The 12,083-nt window shown below is 34.1% G+C and overlaps 1 long non-coding RNA gene and 1 pseudogene across 2 annotated transcripts in view; one reads left to right on the top strand and one right to left on the bottom strand.

The window, feature by feature from the left end:
* Window positions 1–12,083, top strand: part of LOC143907611 (uncharacterized) — a 43,599-nt gene that overhangs the window by 7,666 nt on the left and 23,850 nt on the right. The window lies entirely within an intron of this gene.
* LOC143907617 (uncharacterized) lies at window positions 3,147–8,880 on the bottom strand (annotated as a pseudogene).

The raw sequence follows: 12,083 nt of genomic DNA, 5'->3' as shown, positions 1-12,083 counted from the left end.
TTTTCAATGTAGTGCAACAATTATTTTTTGAGGCAATATACATGTTCTCTCTGTAATTGGCGCTCTAACTTAAAGAGATATCATTTCTTTTTTGTAATTGTAATAGATCACTTGAAGCGCGACTCTTCTTTTTGATAAGGTAACATAATTTTGTGACGTGTATCACTTGGGTTATAATTTTTCGGAAATAAAGATACTACTGCTTAGATTTTTTCGAGATTTTTCGAGATATAAAGATCTACCACTTGTTACTTAGGTTTTTTCGAGGTATAATACTACCACTTTCTTTTTTTTTTAGGTAACAACATATACACTACTATACGTGTACTTGGCGCCTTTTTTTACCTTTTTTTTTAAAAAGGTAATTTTGTACGGATATATGTACTTCAGATTTTTGAACTTTAGATTTTGAACACTTTTCATTATAAAATTTTTTTTTTTTTTAGTATAAAAATTTGAAGTACATTTATACTTAAGTATACTTATATAAGTATATTGGTTAAAAAAAATACAGATAATGGAATCGAAAGTTAGTCTGACACAAAATACAGTGGATTGTAGGTTACGACAATTTAAAATATACATTTACAGCAATATTTAAATTACCAGGTGACAATATCATTCCAGTTGGATTATGAAAAATTGGTATTGTATAAAACATCACCCAGAATATTTTCTGATTTAAAAGAAAATCTGCCTTTTGTCTTCTCTTTAATTATTATTTTTTTAAGTGTATCTAGATCTACTGCATCATCCTTCATTGGCACTATATGAAATAAAAACAATAATAGATACTTTAGTTAACATTTTTACATAGAATTTTTTATAAAATGTCGAATATTATAAAAACATTATAAAAACTATGTTATTTATATTTTTATATCTCTATATATACAGGATTATATACATATATAGGCTGAGTTTCTAAATTCATTGCCAGCGTTGAAAATCTATAATATACGTTACGTGTAGCGTGTAGTATAGATTTCCAGTGTTGGAAGTCTATATACACGTAACGTATAGATTTTCAGCGCTGGCAATGAATTTAGAAACTCAGCCATACATTTGATACATTATATTTTATTGTAATTACTGTACAGTGTGTCCTATTTTAAAAAACACACCTCGATAATTCTTTAACGAAGCATTTTCAGCAAAAATGTTTCAGATGTTGTACGGTTTCGAGGGGCACATAAGATGGTGTTAGTTTGACCTTGAATAGTTGCTTGAAGGTCACCTTCAATTTTTCAAATAGAACTCCCCATATAGTAGTAGTATATCCTTTGAAAGGGCATAAAATAAGAAAAATTTTGGCGCAAGTTAGAGGTCGATACGTTGACCCATTCAAAAGTTATTTAGGGTAAAAAATTGGCTTTTTCGAACTTTGACCCTAAATAATTCCCGAACGGGTTAACGTATCGACCTCTGGTTTGCGCCAAAATTTTTCTTTTTTGGTGCTTTTTCAAATCATATACTACAATAAGGTGGGTTCCATTTGAAATTTTTGAGTTGCCGTAAAAACCAAGTTTTTACCTTAAACAACTTTTGAATGGGTCAACGTATCGACCTCTAACTTGCGCCAAAATTTTTCTTATTTTATGCCCTTTTAAACGATATATTACAATATGGGGGGTTCTATTTAAGAAATTAAAGGTGACCTTCACGTGACATTCAAGCAACTATTCAAGGTCAAACTAATGACAGCATCTTATGTGCCTCTCGAAACCGTACAACTTTTGTCTGAAAATTAACTTAAAAAAATATTTAAAACTGTCTTTGTTAAATATTTGCATGAGATTTGCTTTTATCAAAATACTTGATAATTACTAATTACAATTAGCTTTAATTAAAGCCTTCACACATAAAATCGCGTAAGGACGTAAAACGTAAGCGTAAGAAAATCGACCAATCCCAATAAAGTATTGTGTTGCCCGTAACCCCAGTAGGGGAAAATACTTGATTGGGATTGATCGATTTTCTTACGCTTACGTTTTACGTCCTTACGGCATTTTATGTGTGAAGGACTTTACACTTTAAGGTAGTTCGATGATGAAGGGCCGAAGTCACAACAATGTTTATGATTTTTTTATCAAATCATTTATATGATCATAAAGAAATAGGATAATGCATTGCAAAGCTTCGTAACGACGTAAAAAGACCATTAGTAAGTAATTTTTACGTTGTAGAATAATATTTTGCCTGAAATAGATTAAAATGAAGTGTGTGTTAATGCGTCGCTTGACTAATTTTCAACTTGTGCCAACTCTTGAGTGCTCTACTTTGGAGATTATTTCGATTGAATTATTGCGTTATTATGGCGATTTACTGAAGTACAGTAATTTCGCCACAAGGTGCATGTAATTTTTTACATAAGCAATTTTCCTCGCTGCCTTCATGTACGAGATGAGGGCAGCGACTTGGCAACGCCATACTAGCCCGGGAGGTAGCGACACAAAAGTGTCAGCGATTTGATTAGTCTTGGAACAAAGTAATTTCTCTTGTTTTAATAGTGTTGTTGATGAAATGCAGAGTCTGGCTGCGCTGTCTCGCTGGAATGGGCATTGCGGCGCCTTTGATCTTGTCGAAAAAAAACACTTATGTTGGAAGAATTTGATTAGTGCTGAGCTTTTATATATTTATTGTTTTTTTTATAAAGAAATGTTTTAGAAGAGTCTGGCTTGCAACTGACACTGGAAAATGAGTCTGGTATCCTCCCAAAGTCGTTGTAAAAAGTCGATTTGTAGAATCATTTGATTAGAGCTGTAACTTGTCAAGGTGGTAGTTTAAATATATAAAATTATAAAAAAATAAGTCTGGCTACTTGTACTGGCTGGAAAATTGGTCTGGCATCCCCTTTAAAGTCGTCTGCACGAGCGCGCCGTGCGCCGGTAGCTCGTTGCCCGCCATATCTCTAAATATTATTAACGCATTACTCATTGAAAAAAATTTTACTTGTTCAAAAGGAAAAACGTAAACGATTTCATGCTTATTAGTAGTGGAATGATGTGTAATTAATAATGTAATAATCAGAAATAAAGTAATTTAAAAATAAAACTATATTTTAAAGTAGTCAACATTATGCAAGTATAAAAAAACAATTAATTTTATTTATTAAAATTAATAATTTATTCATGGATAATCTGTAATTAAACTTTCAATTTCTGATGAACTTTCATTGTCATTGGTGAGCTCGGTGTTGTCGGTATCGTCATCGGATCTTCTTCAATTTCCTTTGATTGAGTACATTCATGATCTGAAAATGATTCAGTTGAATTTATTATAATATTAAAATTACACGATTTTAATAAGTTGCGATAAAAACAAACTTTTACGAACCAAACTAATTAACTCGTTTTATTTGCAAAAAAATAATTATTATCTTAAAATCATATTTCTAAAGTCGTGATTAAAGATTTATTAACAGTATTTAAACCAAAATTGTTTATATTTTTATAAATTAAAATATTATAATATTATAAATGAATAATTAGTTAATATAATAATAAGTATCTTTATTAATTTCAAATTATTTGTTGCATCTCATTATTATAACTTTATTATTAGTTTATTTATTCAAATTAATTTTGCATTTATTTAAAATAAAATAATTTTATGAAATATACCTTCATTTTCTTCCTCATTTGATTCAAGTAATATATCGCTCACGAACGGGGGCAGTTGCATTCCTTCGAACCAAGTAAACTCGTACTTTTCGTCAACTTCTTTCCAGCCATTCTCAATAGGAGACAAATTTGTCATATGCTGCAAATAAGCATTTCTCCAAATGGTTGCGATGTATGACGCTCTCAAAAGTTGTTGCTTTAATTCGGATTGACATGGAGGTATAGTTGACGCATCAAAGTTTTTGGTGCAGATTTTCAATACTTCATTTGAATCTTTACATGAATAAGCTTTGATAAACATTGTGTATCTCGATTCATTAACGGTGTTGATTTTGTTCATTCCGTAAACTCTGCAAGTGAATTCTTCTAAAATTTTAAATACACTTGTTGAATCGTTGTTTTCAAGATCTCCTAAATTAGCAAAGGCTTTTTGATATATATCAGAGCTGCATAAAAAACTTAAAGGACGCTTTTTTCCTTTTCTAAAGAAAGCAGGATTGTAGTCACACCCAGTGAATGCATGGAATCCAGGCAGAGCTTTACAAATGTTTTTACCAAGTGACTTATATAATTCAGTTACATTTATAAATCTTTGCGTATTTGACACACCAAGTTCAATCCAGATTTTAATATTATCATTTTTTAGATTATCCATATTTCCTAGCATAATAACAAGAATATCCGTATCGGAGCATCTTATCAAAACATTTGAATCGTAATTAATGTTACAAACGTGATAAATTATTTTAGTGTCAGCTTCTTCATGTTCGGGACATGACAGATCTTCACAAATATTTCTTATAATTTTATTGTTTTCTGCTCTATATTCATAACAATAATCAAAATTTAAATAAATCACCTTAGAACCAATGAACGGTGCCAATTCATCATTTGTCCAATTTTCAATTAAAAAGTTTACTAACGCATTTTTAAAGTGTGCATTTCTGAGCTCTCGGGTAAAATCTGCAGGCCGCTGTTGATTACCACCAGAAATAACATACATACAGTTTTCTGAGCTACCTCTCAAAGCACGTTCATTATCTTTAATGGAAGGCGTAAAATAACGGTCAAAAACTATAATTATTTTTGGTGCATTGTATGACGTAACCATTGTTAAAATTTTCTGTGAAATCTTACTAAACGTAACTGGAATTTCTTTCATGCGATGCAACAAAAAAAAAACCATCCAAAATAGCTACATGTGTGTATGTTGGTTCTTCTGATTTAATTTCTATTTCTAAACATTTTAACAGAGCTGACTTATCAGTTTTACAAATCGTTCCGTCGATGTGACACAGAGAAAAAGGTATTGGCGTCAATGGATAAGAAAAATTTTTTTCAAGATCTATTTTGTTTTCAAGTGCAATACCCCGAAGATGGCCAAACAAGTCTCTTTGCATTCGTATTTCTTGTACTTTTCCACCTATTGCAACTTTCTTTTTTTTATTGTATCTGTAAATGTCATTATTTTATTTTGTTTAATTGTTTGCATAAATCGTTTTTCATTTAATGCACATTCTTCAATAAATTTTTCACGTAATTCTTGTCCGTTTATTTCAACATTTAATAAAAAATGTGCTATACTATCGGTTGTAGCCTGCCCACTTGAGATATTATATAACAAATTTTTTTGTAAATCTGTTTGAAAAGAATTGATATTCTGATTAATTCTGTTTATGAAGTTTTGAATTTGTAAAGTGCTTTGTTTAATTTTATTTCTTTTTAAATCTTCAGTAATATCTTGACTTTTTTTCAAGCCAACTTCATTCAAAACATGCGTAATAATTTTCGATCTAAAACTATGATTTAAACACCAGCGTTGCCGAGCTGCAATAGAATTCGTATTGTAAATGATACCGGTTAATTTGCTGGCAGCGTCCGCGTTTATTGTTTGCTCTAATGTTAAATCTACTGGCTGTCTTGAGAAACCTTTCTTTGTTCTCTTAACACCAAAAGAACCTTTTTGTAAAACTTCTTTCAGTCCTGGATGAGATTCATCAACTTTTAATAAATTGTCATGATATTTAACAATATAGCGAGCGTAATTCGGTTGATTGAAAATAAAAAACAAGTTTCCTATTTTAGGCAAAATGTACTTAAATAATTCTAAATCTGCAGTTCTAATACTTGTATTTAGCATTAAATAATAGTCTACGAGTCTTATATAAATCATATAATACTGTGCTGTTTTACCATGCTCACCGTTCATTGTTTTTTTCATACTGTTTATAATTTTCGAGTAATTGCAAAAGTTCTTCGTCAGTTATAGCTGGAGTCACAACTTGATTTTGTTTGAATTGAATAAGATAATCTTTTACATGATTGCTAATTATTACATTGAATTTATTTAAAAAACTTTCAAAGTGTAACATTTGTAAAGCTAGAGAAATTACTGGGTGTAATCTTTTGCATCGATTAAAGTGTTTTCCATTTAAAAAACCACTAACTGAGCCACTTGCTAACATTTCACAATCGACCATGATGTTTGTCAATCCACAATTATCGATAAATTTCCCTATAGCTTTAAAATAAGCCATCATTATATGGAAAGAACCTAGGTGTATAAAAACATTATCTAGTCGTGGAGCTTCTGTGCATTGTAATTGAAGGGCGATCTTAGCAATAGCCAAGTCGTATGTAATTTGTATATATGTCTCTCCGCACTCATCTGCAATTTTTTGGCTTTGCTGCATTGTATGTAAAACGACAGGTATACTTGTCGGCGATGAATTAATAGTTGTTAAATAGGATATTTTTTGAGTTGCAGTTTTATCTTTATAAATTAAACTATAAAATCCAACCCACATAGGTATGTTGGGAATTTGTAAATAATGACAAAGTACCCATGAAAGATATACATTTTTTACGGTATCCAAATTATCTGAAATTGAGAGACGCCTGACATCGTTAAGAGGTAATAATGTTTGGTTTAAGTGTAATTTTTTGAATAAGATGGTAATTCTGCAGTTATGGCATCAAAACTTCTTCTTTTTTTCCGTGCTACTTGTGCATTAGTGGAGCATGTTGGCATATCAGTACTACTATCATTATCTATTTCAAAAGTGTCTGAGGGTACATCGTCAACATTATGTTCATGCATCTGGATGTCTTGAAATATAATTCCCACGGTGTCATGTAAAGTATCTTTTCCGGTGCTTGTATCAACAAATCTATCGAAATTATTGTAAGCTACTCCTGTGCATAAGCCTGGTCTTTTTACTATATCTTCTGGACAAACTTGTGCTTCATTAGTCGATGTAAATGTCGCTTCAGTTTCCAATTCTTCTATAGTAGTATATCCTGCGCAGTGCCCGTATTTATTAATAATATTAACGACCTTTTTGCTATTCGTAATACTTTTCAATGCCATGCCAAGGCAAAGGTGTTTTGATGTTTTTATGTGGCCATTCGAAACAGCATAAATCACATCTTGCGAAAAAGAATTTGCCAATCGCTGGCAATGTGAATTTCGCTTACGTCGAACGTTATTGCCACTGAGTAGAATGGAATAAAAATCATTAAGCTCTTTTGGAATAGAACATTCTCCTTGTATAATGTCATTTGCTCTAACTGTATTTGAAATTTTACTTTTTTGTATTTGTTTGATTTTGTTTCTCAAAAGAAGTATCTTGAAGTATCTTGAAGAAGTATCTTGTAGAGATATAACATCCTCCTGTTGTAATATGTGTGTTTCATATGGCTTAACAATTTTTTTTCGGTTCACGTTACTATTCTAATCTTTCTTGGAAAAGTGTCAGATATTTTTTGTTCCAAATGTTTCGTAGAAAATAGATTTGATGATGATTGAGAGCCTGCTGCAAACTTATTTTTTAAATTTTCAGTATATAATGTATATAACGTATTTAGCAAATAACATTGTTTTTTGTCAATAATATTTTCTTTAATAAAAACACATAATTCTGTAAAAGCATTTTTATGCTCATCTCTTGTTAAATGCCACTCTGTCTGTTCTTTTGGACGTAAATTTCTACATTTATTTTCATATAAAACTTTACAAATTGAATGATAAAACATCTCTGCATTTTGACATTGAAATTCACGAATTGTTTGGAGCATCGATATATCTTCTGCATCTGTTGCTTTAGATTTAATAATTTCAATAGCGCTTTCTCCTAATGAATACAATGCTTGCTCTCGAGATTTATATACTTTTCGATTTTTATTGCAAAATAAACATATAATATTCTGAGGTGTCTCCCCTACCTCCATACTTTCAATTGAAGCTTTATCTTCCGTACTTTGTTCGACAATACTTTCACTGAAAGAAATATATTTCATGTATAACAGTTGAAAAAATAAATGTTATTTAGATAACAAAATGTTAGTATATATTTCGAGCTTTATAACTACATTTTAAATGTATTTTGAAATATTTGTGAACGCTTTAACCAAAACTATTCAGAAAAATATTTGAAATAAAATATCAGTGGAAAAAATAAGATATACAAAAGTATAAATTAACTACATAAAAATGCAAAAATAAAATGTTTTAATTACATTTTTTAATGAAAAATTACTAATAAATTACATCTAATAAATCTAATAATTATAATTTAAATTTTCATTAAAGATTTTGAAAACCAAAATTTTTTTTTTAAGTTATATATAAAAATGTTCACTTACTGTTCTGTAAACGATGGGTCCACTGTAAGTGCTGATGGCTGTGCTATAGATTCACCAATAGTAGATTCTAATGGTGGTTCTGATACAGATTCACTTGTTTCTGGTGTCTGTAATGTACACATAGACATAATATATTTAGATCGAGCGTATGCCTTTATTTGAGGAGTGGGGGTATAGGTTCATGTAGAAGTCGCGTGACCGTTCCTTCTCTCTCGTTCGCACGCAATAGAGAGAAACGTTCCCGTGGAAGGAGAGAGAACGAACGGTCTCGAAAAAGAGTGTCTCTTTTCTATTTTCTACGTGCACTTATATCTCCACTCCTTAATACTCAGTCTATACTTACTATGTCCATAGATGTACATGGACTTGGCTGTGATGTAGATGTCTTTTCTCTGTACTTGCTCATTAAAGCAGTAAAATTTCTGTAGCATTGCAAATGATAGCAATGAATGTCCGTGACGATCGTTGGTAATACAACATCTGCAAACTTCAATTTGTTTGCTTTCCGAATATCCAAAATTTCCTTGCATTTTGTCAACGTTGCATCCGTAAACACATTGATTTTACCTTTTGCTGACTTGCAAATCACGCAAAACTTGTTAACTGAAGCCATTATTCGCAAATAATAACACGGCGTATTACACGATACAGTACTCAGTCTCTACTGATCGATACATCTCACAGGAAACTTCGAAAAACAAAATGTAAGCAAGGAAAGAAATAGAAAAACAGACAGAAAGAGAGAGAGAGAGAGAGAGAGAGAGGCAGAAAAACAGAGAGAGTAAAACTTTCTCTGTTTTTCGGCGGGCTACAAACAGCCGGTGTACTCAGGTAGACAATATTTAAGGAGACTGCCAAATTGCTTTTCCGATCAACAGTCACACTAATGCATTTATAATTTTGTGCATTGAAACTGCTATCTTATTATATTTTAGCTCTAACAAATTTATTTTTCATGAATAAAGTGTTAAATAATATCCAAAGATATGCGGGCAACGAGCTACCGGCGCGCGGCGCGCTCGTGCAGACGACTTTAAAGGAGGTGCCAGACCAATTTTCCAGCTAGTACAAGTAGCCAGACTTATTTTTTATAATTTTATATATTTAAACTACCATCTTGACAAGTTACAGCTCTAATCAAATGATTCTACAAATCGACTTTTTACAACGACTTTGAGAGGATGCCAGACTCATTTTCCAGTGTCAGTTGCATGCCAGACTCTTCTAAAACATTTTTTTATACAAAAAACATTAAATATATAAAAGCTCAGCACTAATCAAATTCTTCCAACATAAGTGTTTTTTCGACAAGATCAAAGGCGCCGCAACGCCCATTCCAGCGAGACAGCGCAGCCAGACTCTGCATTTCATCAACAACACTATTAAAACAAGAGAAATTACTTTGTTCCAAGACTAATCAAATCGCTGACACTTTTGTGTCGCTACCTCCCGGGCTATACAGTTCGTGCGGTTGGTACACTTGTTTGTCTTTGCGCTTACTCACACTTAACGTGCACCTAACCTTACGCCGACGATCCCAGCGTGCGGCGTTGCCATGTCGCCACGCTCGAGTTGTGAAAATCAGCGCTTGAGCACCGGAAACCAAACTATTATTAATTAAAAAAAAACTACGGTGGATTGTGTTCACCTTCAACTATAGGCTTCCTCACAGTGTCCTCTTTCTATCGATATATATTGTTCGGACATTTTTGGCAAAAGATTTTTCGCAAACTCGTATTATTCATAGGAAAATATCTCTTTTCTTATTAGACCAATGTTAAAATCACCTAATTTTGAAATTAAATATCTTGAGAACGGGACGGTGAATTATCTTCTTTCTAGGCTTAATCGATTCAGGAGAGTTCCTTATTTTGATATAAAAAATAAAACCTTTCACTTTTGGCAAAAGTCGTTCATCATCGAACTACCTTAACTTGAATAAATAAAATTAAATCTGCTATCTCATTCTGAAAAAAATTTATAATTGTTTAGGATTAAGGTAAAGTTGTTACGGTGGGGCGCTGTCGCGTCAGCGAAGGCCTCTGGCGCGAGCACGAACAGCTCTCGGGCTTGACGCGAATTCGCCCGAGATCACCCGGTTGTCGCGCCTACCGTTCCGACCTGTAATTGCAAACCGCGCACGCGTTTCCTAATTCGCGTACACCGCGCAACGCGTCACATCGCGGGTCGATGTGATTCGTCTTCTCACATCGTGGATCGATATGATTCGTCCTTCGTGAAGCAACGACCCTCGCCAAGGGTCTTCTATCGGGACGAGGGATGATCGATCGATCCGCGCTCTCTTCCGTTTCTGCCTCGCTAAGGAGAAAGTCGAGCCGGCCGTTCGTGGCAATTATCTTATCGGGAGTGCCGAAAGTAATTGCGCGAAGTCCGTATAGTTTTATCGCGAGCCGCACCCGCTCGATTGGTCGCCGCGTGAAACATCTCAAATCGCTCTTTCGTTCACGTGAAGCGAAGTGTGATCCGGTTTTCGTCTTCGTCGCGCTAGCACCCGGTGTGGATTGGTCCGCGCGCGAATTCCGGCTAGTTGGGTACGCTCCCTGCATCCGTGCCAAGGGTTGCATCGAGCGCACACGCTTCGTCGCGATTTTGCACCCGCTTAAAGGATCGTCGCGCGAAACATTCATTTCCATGAGCCTTCGTTATCCGTTCGCCAGCAACGACGTGGCGAAACCAAGGGACGGATCACGTGATCACCGCGTGCGGTAGCGTGATTCTTCAAGCGAGAATCGTGTCGACGGCGAAACCGTCACACGAATCAAACCCGGGTTTTGCGAGCGCCTCTTTCTCGAGCGTCACAAGTCACAATAATCGCGCGTAAGTTCAGACAAGCAAGTCTGTACAATTCTGGGAGTTTGATCCCGATATCGACCCCGCTCGCGGCCATCTTGTCGTGCCGCGCCGTTCTCATCGTTAACGCGGCATTACCGCGTCTCGTATATTAAGTTACGTTCTCAGTGTAATTTGTGTGCACCTCGTGCTTACGATCGCGTCCCCGAGGGAACCTAAGTGCGCCGTGCGCCTGATCATCGTGTTTGCGGTCGCTCATCTGCCTCGCGAGCAAGATATCCGTCGGTCGCGTTCAAGATCTCCGATCGCGAGGGCGGTAGTCAATCGCTCTGCAAGATCTCCGTTTCGCGAACAAGTGCAGAGAGTACGAGCGACGCAAGATTTCCGTCCCGACATCTACCGCAGATGCTCAGCCCGCTCGGTCGTGCGAGTGCGAAAAAACTGTACAAATATCGCGTTGAAATAAATTGTGCTTGTCAATCAAATCAAGGGCGTGCGTTATCTAAACTCACTCCTCGCTAACTCCTCGGCTCTTGCCCTGCGCCCTGGACAGGGTGGTCCCGGCAATCATTCGTGTCTCGAGGATACCTCGGCAGAGCACGAAACAATAATATATAGATATTTCTTACTTATAGAAGTAATTTTTTTTAACTTTTATGACTCTATTTTCTATAAGTCATAATAATAATTATTAATATTAGTTGTAGTTACATTATTACTTGCGCGATTTAACAAATGCAACGGACATATCTATGTACAAAGTACAAAGTAAAAATAAAAATAATTTTATTTGATTAATAATAACTTATTTTTAAATATCATTATGATAATAAATTGTTTTTAAAGATAATAATTTAGAAAGATACAAAAAGTTATTGAGAATATGTATTAATTGTTCAAGTATATTTTGTCTGTCAAACGCAAAGATAAATGCAATATTTAAATACTTCATTTTTATCAGTCTATGTCGCGTGGATCTATTCAGCATTTCTGCACAATGTTTTA

This window comes from Temnothorax americanus, unplaced genomic scaffold (assembly GCF_048541705.1).
Source record: "Temnothorax americanus isolate GAGA-0224 unplaced genomic scaffold, ASM4854170v1 Scaffold84, whole genome shotgun sequence".
NCBI lineage: Eukaryota > Metazoa > Arthropoda > Insecta > Hymenoptera > Formicidae > Temnothorax > Temnothorax americanus.
The sequence above is the reverse complement of the archived record's forward strand: the minus strand, read 5'-3'. Positions and strand labels throughout refer to the sequence as shown.